Here is a 13,711-nt window from a genome sequence, read left to right as displayed (position 1 = left end):
CTCAGACCCTCACTCGAGCATAGATTCCCTCGCTCGAGCGGACTGCAAAACACAAGAACTTCTTGGTATATGCATTTCAAGCTCGAGCGTGACTCTCGCCGCTCAAGCAGAAGTGCATGTACTTAGGCTTCACGCTCGAGTGTGAAAGTCCTCGCTCGAGCGTGGGTCAAATTTCTGGAAAATCCAAATTGACCTCCAAGCATGAAACTCGACCTCCAACCACCCAAAACTAATTTTTCTGGGCCAGATCTTTGGAAAACACTTAGTAACCCATAAAACAACATGTTTAAAGCTTCAATTCAAGAAATCATGGCCCAAGTGCAACCCAATTTGTGCAAAATCAACACAAACTCCAAGAACAACTTAAATGTAACATGCATGAATTCTCATTGAATCCAAACCCCCAAAACATGATCAAACTAGATAATTTGGTGGACAACAAGATGAATGACCAAAATGTGAGTGAAATTAACACATGCATGGAAGAAATCTTAGAATTCAAACTCAAAGCATGGAAATTTATGTATGGATGCATGGATGGACTCCCAAAACCACACCTTGAGCTAAATCTAGACTTTAAACTCTAATCTTCCATGAACCATGCAAGAATGAAACTTAAATTCACAATTGAAAGGGAAATCTCCTATCTTAAACCTTGAATTCCAAGCCTAGAAGCTCAAATATGCAAGCTACTTTTCAATTCTCCCAATTCCAAGCAAAATCTCTAGATGAAATCAATCTCCTACCTCTCCTTCTCTCTCTAGTCGGTTTTAGCTAGGAAATAATGGCTGAGGAAATATGTTTCAAAGTGTAATAAGGTTGGTCTCAAAATCAAGCCACTAAGTGGCATAATGGTAGATAAGTCTAACTAATGTAATTTAGCTTTATTTAATCATACCAAATCAAATTTATATTAAATCTACCATAAAGTCACATAAATTCTAATTAACACATAACACTAATCAATTTCGAAATCGGCCGCCGATAAGGCCTTCAATTCACAGTTTAAAACATAAAACACGAACAGATCATTTTATGGTAAACAGATAAAAACACTAAAATAATGCAATACATATGCAATTTAATTTCGGGTTCCTTCTAAATTACTGCTAGGCATAATTAATCATGGCTTAGCATTAATCGGTGGCCGGGGTTATTACAGTGACCTTTTTGAAACTTTGCTTATATATAACCTTTATTCTTTGAGTTTTGGTCAATTCGAATGATTTAAGCATGAAACAGTACTTTTTTATATTTCTTCAGCAATTTACTTTTGATTAAATTATACTAACTTTATTTTTTTTACAGAATGGTGTGTCTTACTAACTTTTTTATGTAGGGCTGACCCACCATATTTTTTATTTTTATTTTGTTTATTTTATACTCAATTTATATTTAGTTGTGTACGGGTAGGAAACTAAATGCCACCGTATCTCGAGAAATTACTCCTTCGTCTCAGTACAGGTAGAACTTGTCATGTCCTGTAACAAGAATTACTTTTATTTGTGTCTAATGGACATGTGAATGTCACATCTTGTACTCATACCAGTGTACTTGTATACTGACTTGTTTTATCTCTTGGCATCTCGGGTGTGTTCTGTTTGAGCGCAACTAAGCTTCATTTGAAGGATTAGTTGGGACTACGGTGATGACAAAAAATAACTACGGTTGCAAGACATTTCTCTCGGATTTCTTTTGTTTTCTGGAATCTAGGATTAATATTAGTTTATTTATTTATTATGACCTTAGTATTTTGACAATTTGGCATTGTGGGTTATTTTTTCAACTTTACATTATTTAAGTTGTTTTGACTAGTTGTTTCTACTGTAATATTGGAGGTATTATATAGTTATGAATTTATGATGAATGGTTTGGTTGACATCTGTTTTTTTTTTTTAACCCTTGTATTTTTTTTTTTTTTTTGAGCATCGAAATTTACTTAACCTTATGGAGACGAGAACATATAGATTTTGTTTCACCCATAGGATTTGGATGATAGAATATTGATTGAGGTTTAGTCTTAATTTAATATTTAATTGTCCAAATTTTGGAACGTGGCACCTGTGCCAGTTTAACGACTACGAGAGGAGCAGGTGGAGAGGTCTTAAGAGAAGAGATCAATAGAGCGTGAGTCAGTGCATTCACGAATGGTGTATGAGCCACTGAAGGAGTCTCGGTGGCCTTCGGTGCCGATGCCACTGGAGATTTCATCGATGAAGCTATCGGAGCATGAGCGATGGCAAATCCAGCCACCAAAGTGAACGTCAAAACCACCACTATGCTCGACTTACCCATTGGAGTTGATTTTCTTTCTCTAGAAACACTACAAAAACAAAGATTTTAGAGAGAGGAAGCTAATGGTACAGAGAGAGAGAGAGAGAAGCAGTTTAGCTTTACAGAGAGAGACAAAAATCATATATATAGATTTATGGATATAGGATGTATATATATAGATCTGTGGATATACGATGTCTATATATATATGATCTTAGATTTTTTTTTTTTTGAAAAATTTAAACAGATAGTTGTTGTTGATGATGATGAAACAAATTAAAGTTTTTTTTTACCACATTAACCAATTCTAGGTTAGGGTTTCGTGATTTTCAATTCTAGATGTGATGATGATTATACTTTTTTAATATGGAGAAAATGACAATAAAGAGTTTTTGTTGTTGTTGTTGTTGTTGTTGTTCTCTTTCAGAAATAAATTGTAATGAACAGATAAAAAAACATATCTCAATGTGTGAGTAGAGAAAGATAGTGAGAAAGGTTTTAACATATAGAAAAATTGCACAGATAAAATTCCAACATATAAGATTTGGTTTGCTTGGTATTTCAATATATATAAAAAAAAATTAGATAAAATTTAAACAGATAATAAAATTTAGACATATATTTGAATAAATAAAGGGGAAAAAATGAATAGATAGTTAAAAAATTTGAACAGATAGTCAAAAAATTTGATCAGATAGAAAAAAATTTGAACATATAGTTAATGAAAAGTCAACAGATAAAAAAAAAGTGAAGAGGTAAAATTGGAAACAAAATGTCCTATAAGACTTCTCATCAAACTATTTCACAAAACATGGACCTCCCACTAACAAAAAATATCTACTGAATCTAATGCCTTAGGCTATGTTTGACATGAGCTTTTTTGGCTATTTTAGTCACAAAAAGACAAAAAAGGTTAAAAAGTCAATAAAACAAAATGTCATATCCAAATCATAATTATTTCATTTTTTCTCACACAAAAGTCAAAAAAGTCAAAAAGTTCATCTCAAACGAAACTTTTTAGCCCAAACTTAAATAGCAAAAAAGCTAAAAAGCCAAAAAATAACCCACATCCCAAACAAAGGCTTAGACATTCTCTAAATTGGATTTATAACCAATTTTTTCTATATAAAATTGGCATTGAGTTTGTGGATTATCTGAATTTACGATTAAAAATATATGGAAAAAAGTATTATTTCTCAAATAAAGTTCATATAAAATATGTAAAGTTTAGCCACTATTTGGCATCCTCCACAAAATATATTTCCACCCTATGTTTTGCACATGGTGTTTGTTTAGAGTTTTCAAAATGTAATTTCACATTCAGTTTTGAAAACTCTATCAAAGGCGGGAAAATTTGGATTAACCGGTCGTCTCACCTAACGTCCTACCAGTTGACCGGAATAGTGTAATTTTTTTTTTTGCAATTGACATATTTTAATTTTTATATATTCGAAAAAAATATTTTTCAAATTTTTAAATTTTTTTATGTGTTTTAATAGAATTTTGAGTTGTATGTTTGATTAAAAGTTGTAAGTTTTTGTATCAAATATTATATATCACATCAAAAATTTCCCACTCAATTTAAAACTTTTTCACCAAACAAAATTTTCACACTCAAATCATAATTCCAAAACTCACAAACTAACTCCTACTTTCAAATCATAGTTAGAAGGTTCTACCAAACGCAACCTATTATTTCTCAAATAAAGTTCATATAAAATACGTAAAATTTAGGCACTATTTGGCATCCTCTACAAAAGACCACCTTTTTTTTATTTTATCATTTTATCTTTCTCGGGTCACATCATCTCTCTACTTTTTTTATATATTTTTTCGTAAAAATTTAAAAAATATACTTATTTAAATCATCTCAAAACCCTCTTAGTATAATTTAAATTGAGTTTGAATTTTGATAGAATTTTATATGTAAATGAAAAATATATTTTGATGTGACTTTTTTTAAAAAAAAGTAAACCCTTGAAAATGCATACTTATGTGATTGTTTTAGACAAAAAATAAATCCTTAAAACGTGTCAAGAAGGGAAAAATACTATTTATATATATATATATATATATATATATGATGATTTAAAAATAGTTATATGTGATTTTATTGTTATTTATTTTGGTAAATTAACTGTGTGATTTTTAAAAAGTTTAGTGAAGTTCTATCGAAAACTTCTTTTGGCCTAGTCCAACCAAAAATTTAGGTTTCGTTTGGCTTATCTTTAAGACCTCATTTGGGAATAATTTATTTTAGTAATTTTTTAATTTTTTATAAAAAAATATGCAAAAAAAAAATAGGGAGAATGATTTGACAACTTATAATGATTTTTTTGATTTTTTTGATAAAATAATGTTCGAGTTTGTTTTTTTATTTATTTTTATTGTTGGTCTCCAAAAAGATAATTACTTGAATAAATATGAATAATACAATAATGACCATAATTCCTGAAATCACTTGTAATTTTTGACAGTTTTGATTCAGAGCTCTAAATCAACACCTTTAAAGCCAGCTTTAATGAGCTGGCAATGAAAGAAAAGAAAAGAAAAAAAAAAGTAAAACATTACACCAGGAGGTGGGACCCACCAGTTAGAGCTCCCCTAGAGCTTCTAGATTAGAGCTCTCAGTTCTGATGCAGAGCACTAAAAGAGCAACTTTAAAAAGAGCTCTAAACAGGTGGCATCCAATGTGTGAAAATGAAGCACATTTGCATATATAATGCGTGTGTTTCACGCTCTGTGTAAAAATAAAAATAAAAAGGAAATTCCCGCTCAAATGTAAAGGAGCAGCTCAGATCTAGATCATGTTCTAATTTGAGGCTGTATTCTAGCTCTAGATATCTCCTCCGCTGCCCCTCTCCTCCACCGTCCAGCGTTTGCCCTCTCATCCGCCATCCCTGTCCTCCATCGTCCGATGTTTGCCCTCTCCTTCACCGTCGGACATTTGTTGTCTCCTCCGGCATTTGCAAATCTGTCCTCCGTTGTTGATCTCGTCTACCATCCGATGTTTTCATTGGACTTGGACTTCCACGTTCTTTCTGGTCAGTTTGTCTCTGTTTTTTGTCCTTCTCTCTCTCTATACTTATATATATATATATATATATATATATATATATAATAGGATTTTTCGAATGATTTCTGTAGCTGTGGGGATATATTTTCAGGATATCAACACGTAGCAAGGTGACGCCGACGTTTCAGCCGAGGTGCCACGCAGGGCCGACTCTGGGCTAAGGCGAGTAAGGCCTGTGCCTAGGGCCCCCAAAATTTGGCCCCAAATTTTGAAGATCCATTATACTATCAAGTTTTAAATAAAGTCCAATTATTATTAGAAGCCCTCAAAAACAAAACAACCCACTAAAATAGAAGCCTTCCAAAATAAAACAGCCCACTATAAAAGGCCCAAATAAAAACATGTTGCAGGTCTATATTAAAAACAAATAAAAAAATTAGTCCAATTGAAAAAACAAACAAAGGGCCCAAATTTACTCAAGCAAACTTGAGTGGCCACTAGCAAAAATTTTTTTTTTTTTGGGTGCATGTACAAGGGCCCAAATTTATAAGCTCGCCTAGGGCCCCTGAATTTTCAGGACCGGCCCTAGTGCCACGTGTCTTGACCGAGATGCCGAGATGATCTCGGCTAGACCGAGGTTATCTCCGAAGATATCGGAGTCCGGGAGAAGCGGATAGGGGATAAGAGTCCTAGCATAGAAGAAAACTTCAGTTAGGAAAGGATAAGACTCTTAGAGAGTTTATCCCAATCCTACTGGGAGTCCAAGATTAGCAGTAATCCTAAGTCCATTAGAGTTAGGCTTCTATTGGGACTAGGATTGTGTTAGCTATAAAAGAAAGGCACCCCAATGGGTCTAAGGTACGCAATTTATATTTTGAATAGTGAGTTTAGCACTATTGATGATCTTTGAGAGATATACTGACTTAATGGTCGAAGTGCCCCCGGGTGGACGAACCATCACCAGAATATTTTCTTTCTGTTGTAGGTTAGCCAGGTGTCATCTATTCTGCCAGTGTTCTCCAGCTGAATACTGAGTTGGGCAGTGTGATCGAAAAATCACTCACACAATTTGGCGCCGTCTGTGGGAAAGAAAGGAGAATAGATGGCCAGTAACGGACAGAAAGAAAAGATTGGGGACGACACTCCTGCTGGGAGTGGGAGACCTATTGACCTTGATATCATAGGAGACAAATGAAATGCAAAAACTCGTGACCAGAATCACGGAGTCGGCCAGACTGGCGACGCACCAAAGAAACCAGATCGAAGTGGATACTACAACGAGGACGACCTCCAGGTATAGAAGGATAGGTGCCTGCGGAGGGACGAAGAGGTAAAAGAGATGGCACACAAATTGGAAGACCTGCAGTCGGTCGTCAATTTCATGATGCAAAATAACGTCATGCAGCCATCATTCCTGCTGCAGGACACGCCGATTCCAGCGGTCAATGCCCAGAAGGGAGGGCAGAAAACAATCCCCGTAGCCCCTCAGCACAATGGGAGCGAAAGATACTCTCACCGACCTTCTAGGGAAGTCGGACGAAGAGAGTCAAGAAGAGAAGAATCACGGAGGACGCATCGCACAAAAGAGGTAGACCCCAAAGGACATCGGAATGTTCAGGGGCAAGCGCTGTGCTTCGACACAACTCATGGAGAAGGGTCGAAGAGGACTCACCACGAAGCTGAAAGTAGTGCACCAAAAAGACTGAAAGCAGGAGATAGCCGAGCTCCTGGACAGACAAAGGAGGACTTAAGAGATTCCTCAAAAGGAAGCAACAGAATGCCTACGCCGAGGTAACCTTCCCAGATAAGCCGAGGACACCATTCTCGGTGGAATTGGACAGGTTTGAGGTACCGAAGAGATTCAGTATGCTGAGGTTTCTAATATATGATGGTAAGTCAGACCCCAACTTCCACGTTGGATTATATTTGAACTCAATGGCATTGTATAGTGGGAACGAGCCGTTGCTCTGCAAAGTGTTCCCCTCATCCTTCGGGGAGATTACATTAGATTGGTTCCACAAACTACCAAAGGGAAGCGTGAAGACTTGAGAAGGCCTGGCCGAGATGTTTGTGGCCAGGTTCGTGACAAACAAGCTGCAACCATTAAGGGTGGACGCATTGATGGCTCTGAAAATCAGCAAGGATGAAGGCCTTAGGGCCTATGCAAAAAGATACTATAAGGTGTTCAACTGAATATCCAAATGCAATCAAGAGGTGGCGGTCGTATCTTTCAAGAATGGCCTGAAAGACAACTGTCCACTACGAAAGTCTTTGGCAAAGACATTGCCAAAAAGTATGGAAGAGCTCTTGGCGAGAATCCAGAAGTATGCCAGAGCCGAAGAAGATACGTCAGGGACTAAGGAGACAAAACAAGAGAAAGGAAACGGCTCGCCGAAGCGAGGCCGAGGTAACAATGGATCAAGCAAACAAGAAACAGAACTAAGGGCCACACAGGCAGTAACGACTGTGTTCCGAATCCCGATTCCCAAAGTCCTGGACCGGATTCGGAACCAACTCTATTTCAGAACACCAGCGAAGTCACCAGAAGAGTTTATGGGAAGGAACGTTGGCAGACATTGTGCTTACCACAATGAAGATGGGCACACGACTCAAGGTTGTAGAGCCCTGAAAACACACTTGGAAGAACTGGTGAGGCAAGGCCATCTGAGAGACCTCGTCGATAAGGCCAGGATAAGGGAAGAGCAGGCAAGATTGTCTCAGGCGCCAGCAGCCCCACCTCCCCCAGCACCACAACCTTAGGCAGGAGGACCTCGGGTAGTCAATGCGATTCACTCGAAGGTCAACAAGAACGAAATTAGGGGGGAGACCCAGAAGATGAAGCACCTGTCTACCAAGTTGGGGAGAAAAGACATCGAGCAGAGGAGCGCCAAGGACCAGTAGTGTCCTTTTCAAAAGCCGACCTTGAGATGGTACAGCGTCTGCATAATGATGCCTTGGTAGTATCCCTCCAGGTTGGAGAGTGCCAAGTAAAACGCATCCTGATTGACCAAGGCAGCCCTTGCGACATCATGTACGTTCGATGTTACAAGGAGCTTGGCCTTCACCCAGACGATATGGAGCAATTCAATAGCCCAATGGTCGGGTTCAATGGAACGCCGATATGGCCACTAGGAACAACCAGCTTGGAGGTTCAGGCAGGCACCAGGAAGGTAACAACAGAGTTCACCGTAATCGACACACCCTGCCCTTACAACATCATCTTGGGAAGGCCATGGTTGCATGCAATGGAGGCTGTTCCCTCAACACTACATCAACTATTGCGGTTCCCAACAGAGCATGGGATTGAAGAGGTCAAAGGAGATCAGCTGTAGGCAAAAAATTGCTCCATGGCAGCAATGAAATCCACCTGCAGCATTCGAGAACCAGAAAAGGCAGAGATCGAAGACGAGAACATGGAGGTCCTAGAAGATGTCGGCAAGGAGCCAGCCGAGAAGAGTGAAGAAGCACTGAACAAAATCCTCATCCAGGAAAGGGATAAAGAACGCTTTTTTCTTCTCGGCTCGGGCTTAGCCGAAGAAGAAGAAGAACAAGAATTGGAAGCTTTTTTGAGAGCAAACATTGAGGTGTTCGCGTGGACGCCTTATGAAATGCCAGGCATCGACCCCGAGGTCACTTGCCATAAGCTAAACGTTGACAGGTCGGCCAAACCTGTAATTCAACGAGCAAGAAGACCAACGTTGGTACACGTCGAAGCAGTGCAAGAAGAAGTAGACAGACTTCTCGAGGCCAGGGCCATCCAAGAGGTAAATTCCCGACATGGCTATCAAACACAGTAGTGGTGAAGAAGAAGAACGGTAAATGGAGGGTCTGTGTAGACTTTAGCAGTTTAAACAAAGCCTGTCCCAAAGACAGCTTTCCTCTACCCAAGATTGACCAGTTGGTAGACGCCACTTCAAGGCATGGAAAGATGAGCTTCTTGGATGCCTACAAGGGGTACCATCAGATATCCATGTACCCCCTAGATGAAGAGAAGACTGCGTTTATTACCCTGAAAGGATTGTACTGCTATAGAGTGATGCCTTTTGGGTTAAAAAATGCAGGAGCGACTTACCAAAGGTTGGTAACCAAGATGTTCAGACATCTAATTGGTAGAACGGTGGAAGTCTACATCGACGACATGGTCGTGAAGACCAAGGAACCCGAAGGACATCTGGCCGACCTCAGAGAAGTATTTGAAATCCTTAAGACATATCGGCTCCGACTCAATGCCTCGAAGTGTGTATTTGGAGTTGGATCTGGTGAGTTTTTGGGATACCTGGTGACCAGAAGGGGCATTGAGGCCAGCCCAGATCAGATCAAGGCTATCCTAGAACTGAAGAGCTCGACATCGGCAAAACAGGTGCAGATGCTAACTTGAAAGGGCGCAGCCCTGAATAGATTCATCAGCAAAAGCTCAGACAAATGCAGACCTTTCTTCAACTTAATGAAGAAAGCCACAGCCTTCCTGTGGACCGAAGAATGCGAGGCCGCCTTGGCCGACCTAAAGAAGTATCTGAACACAGCTCCAGTCCTTTCAAATCCAGAACCTGGAGAGGAGCTGTTTTTATGCTTAGCCGTTTTAGAGAATGCGATAAGCGCGGTAGTAGTCCGAGAAGACAAAGGGGAACAAAGAGCTATTTACTATGTAAGCAAAACCCTGGCCGATGCAGAAACGAGGTATCTACACTTAGAAAAATTGGCACTGGCTTTGGTAATGGCTTCAAAGAAGTTGAACCACTACTTCCAGGCCCATAAAATTGTGGTGCTAACAGAACACCCCTTGAAGTCCTTACTACAACAAGGAGACCTGACAGGAAGAATAGCCAAGTGGGCAGTCACCCTAGGCCAGTATGACTTGGAGTATAGGCCAAGGACAGCAATCAAAGGACAGGTTCTGGCCGACTTCATGGCTGAGTTCACGCCAGAATCCATCGAACATCGGGCTCCGTTGAGCCAGGGTGAACGATGTCCAAACAAGTAAGGAGAAACTCAGCCAAAGGCGAAAAAACAAAGAAAAAAAGAAAAACTCAGACCCTACAACATTTACATCGGCGACTCCTTTTGACTGTTCGTTGATGGGAGTTCAAACCGACAGGGAGCGGGGGCAGGAGTAGTGCTGATATCTCCAGATGGACAGATAATGGAACAGTCTATTCGTTTGTGGTTCAAAGCCTCAAACAACGAAGCAGATTATGAAGCATTGATTGCAGGACTGAAGTTGGCAGTAGCAGCAGAGGCAGACGAGGTAATAGTCTTCTGCAACTCCCAGCTCATTGTCAACCAGACAACGGGCGAGTTTGCTGCCCGAGATGAACGGATGTCGGCCTACGCAAAGGAGGTCATTAGGCTGGCAGCCTTGTTTCAGAACTGCCGACTACTTCAGGTTAGCCAAGATGATAACAGCCACGCCGATGCGTTGGCCTACCTAGCTAGTACAGTACAACCTGGAAAAGCAAGGACAATAATGATTGACTATTTGTCAGGCCCGAGCGTCGAGCCACTATCCACAGAGCATGAAGTAATGTGCGTGGACATAGGACCAAGCTGGATGGACGCAATTATTTCATTCCTGAAAGAAGGAAAGCTACCAGATGATCACAAAGAGGCACACAAGATCAGATTGAAGTCGGCAAGATTCAGTCTGACAGCAGAGGGGCATCTCTACAGAAGGTCCTTCACTGGACCCCTTTTAAGGTGCGTACATCCTTTACAAGTTGAAGATTTTTTATATGAAATTCATGAAGGAATTTGTGGAAGCCACGCTGGGGGAAGATCACTCGCCCATAGGACCATTACCCAGCGGTATTGGTGGCCCTACATGCAGAAGGACGTAGAAGCATATGTGAAGAAATGTGAAAAGTGCCAGAGATTTGCACCACTGATACACCAACCAGCAACAAACCTAAACCCTGTATCCAGTCCTTGGCCATTTGCCCAATGGGGCATGGATCTCGTTGGGCAACTACCCCAAGCAACTGGGCAAATGAAGTACTTGCTGGTGGCAACTGATTACTTCATTAAGTGGATAGAAGCTGAACCCCTTGCCAAAATCCGAGATGTGGATGTAAAGAAATTCATTTGGAAAAATATCATCACCAGATCTGGGATTTTAAGAGCAATAGTTGCAGACAATGGAACACAATTTGACAGTAAGCTAATTAAGAGCTTTTGTGCAAAGTTCAAGATCAAGAACTACTTTTCAACACCAAGCTTTCCCCAAAGCAATGGACAAGCAGAAACATCCAACAAAGTGATTCTGGACGGGATAAAAAAAAAAAGGCTACAGGCAGCAAAAGGAAAGTGGGTGGACGGGCTGCCTAATGTGCTCTAGACATATCGGACTACGCCGAGAAGATCAATAGAGGAATCCCCCTTTGCCATGGCTTATGGCACAGAAGCAGTTATTCTGCTGGAGGTCGGCATCTCAAGAATCAGAACCCAAGGAGTAGAGAACGGAACTAATGATGTACTCTTAGCCCGAGATCTAGATTTTCTAGAAAAATAAAGGGAGAAAGTTGCGATTCAGCTCGCAGCGCACCAGCAGCAGCTTGCTAGAGCTTATAACAAGAGGGTTAACCCAAGGGAATTCCAAGTCGGCGACCTGGTCTTGAGAAAAGTCGTCGGCAACAAAAAGGATCCCAGAGAGGGGAAGCTGGGCCCAAATTGGGAAGGACCCTACAGAATAATCTCGATACTGGGTAATGGGACTTATCGGCTTGAAGCTAATGAGGGCAAAGAGTTGCCAAGGCCTTGGAACACTTGCGATTTGAAATTTTTCTATCATTAGAATTCATTTGTTCTTTTGTCATTTGTCGAAGTAAATAAATAAAGATTTAGCTTGGTTTTCTTTTCAAGATACTTGACATTGTCTCTAGAATACATATATAATGAGAACCCAAGTAGAACTTAGGTTCACATGAGGGGGCAGAGAGAGGCGAAATCATTGTTTCACACTTGTTAAAATTTGTGGACAATTTAGAAGTTGAAGTTAAACCGAAATCATTGTTTAACACTTGTTGAAATTTGTGGACAATTTACAAGTTGAAGTTAAACCGAAATCATTGTTTAACACTTGTTGAAATTTATGGACAATTTACAAGATGAAGTTAAATCGAAATCATTGTTTAACACTTGTTGAAATTTGTGGACAATTTACAAGTTGAAGTTAAGCCAAGATTAAACACTTGTTGAAATTTTATGAAAAAATTTACAAGGTGAAACCAAGGTTATGCCAAAAAAAGTACTTGGGTACTTGCCGAGGTAAAACATCAGTTTGTATAACCGATGTGTGTCACCCCGAGAAGATTGCACGAGGATGAAAGTATATGTTAAAGATATGCAAAAAAATTCCAAGTACGAAGGCATACAAAGCAAGCATGCAAGCATTCAAAAGCAAAAGAGTTGTTGTATTAAAAACATATCGGCAATGTGAAGAAGTTTACAGTACTTCAAAAAAGAAAAACAAAGTACAGGAAAAGAAGGGAAAAACATAAGGCTAAGACTCCTCAGCAGTAGCAGCTAGTTGAGTTTGAAGTTCAGACGATTGTTGGGAAGACATCTTAGTAGCCTTATCCGCCGTGAGCTCGGCGTCAATTTCTGCAAGAGTTTCATCTAGGCTCTTGTCGGCAAGGGGTACGACAACCGATGTCTTCTCAGCCGCAGCATCTTTTGGGACCTCTTCACCCTCCTCATTTTGAGTCAAGTCCAGGACTTGCTTATTGTAACAACCCTCACAACTATTTACCGATTGATTACTGATTACCGTTAAACTGAGACTGATTATGATAAGTAATTGAATCGACTGAAATACTGAATTGATTGGCTGAAATCTGGAACTGAATTGATTGAGTACATCTGTTTAATTGTATGTCTATCTGTTGCTTGTTTGATTATCTGTTTGTGTATTTAAGTTTAAACTGCAAATTGAGGGCTTTATCGGCGGTCAAATCTGAAATTAATTAATGTTCTATGATCCTTAGAATTTATGCGATTTTATGACATATTTATCTGAAATGTGATTTAGTATGATTAAATTAGATTAAAATAAGCTAAATTGCATGAGTTGGTTTATTCACCATTTTGCCACCACTTGTGGGCCACTAGCTTAGCACTTTTGAGACTCATTCCTTTGTATCAAAGCACATTTCATCAGCCATTTTGTTGAGCTTAACCGAACTAGAGAGAGAGTTAGGAGAGAGTGTGATTTCATCTCTAATTGGCTTGGAAACTTGGTAGAAGTGAAGGAATTGAAGAGTAATTTGCAAACTTGAGCTTATATTCTCATAATTGAAGACATAAGGTAGAGCTCTTAACTTCTTAGTCATGAATTGAAGTATTTCTTGCATGATTTAGAGGATTGTTGAAGATTGGAGCCAAGATATGGCTTATAATGTTGATTGGAAGCTCATTTTATGCATGCAT

The sequence above is a fragment of the Camellia sinensis genome, chromosome 6, assembly GCF_055761805.1.
Source record: "Camellia sinensis isolate YWXY chromosome 6, ASM5576180v1, whole genome shotgun sequence".
NCBI lineage: Eukaryota > Viridiplantae > Streptophyta > Magnoliopsida > Ericales > Theaceae > Camellia > Camellia sinensis.
This window is presented reverse-complemented; position numbering follows the sequence as displayed.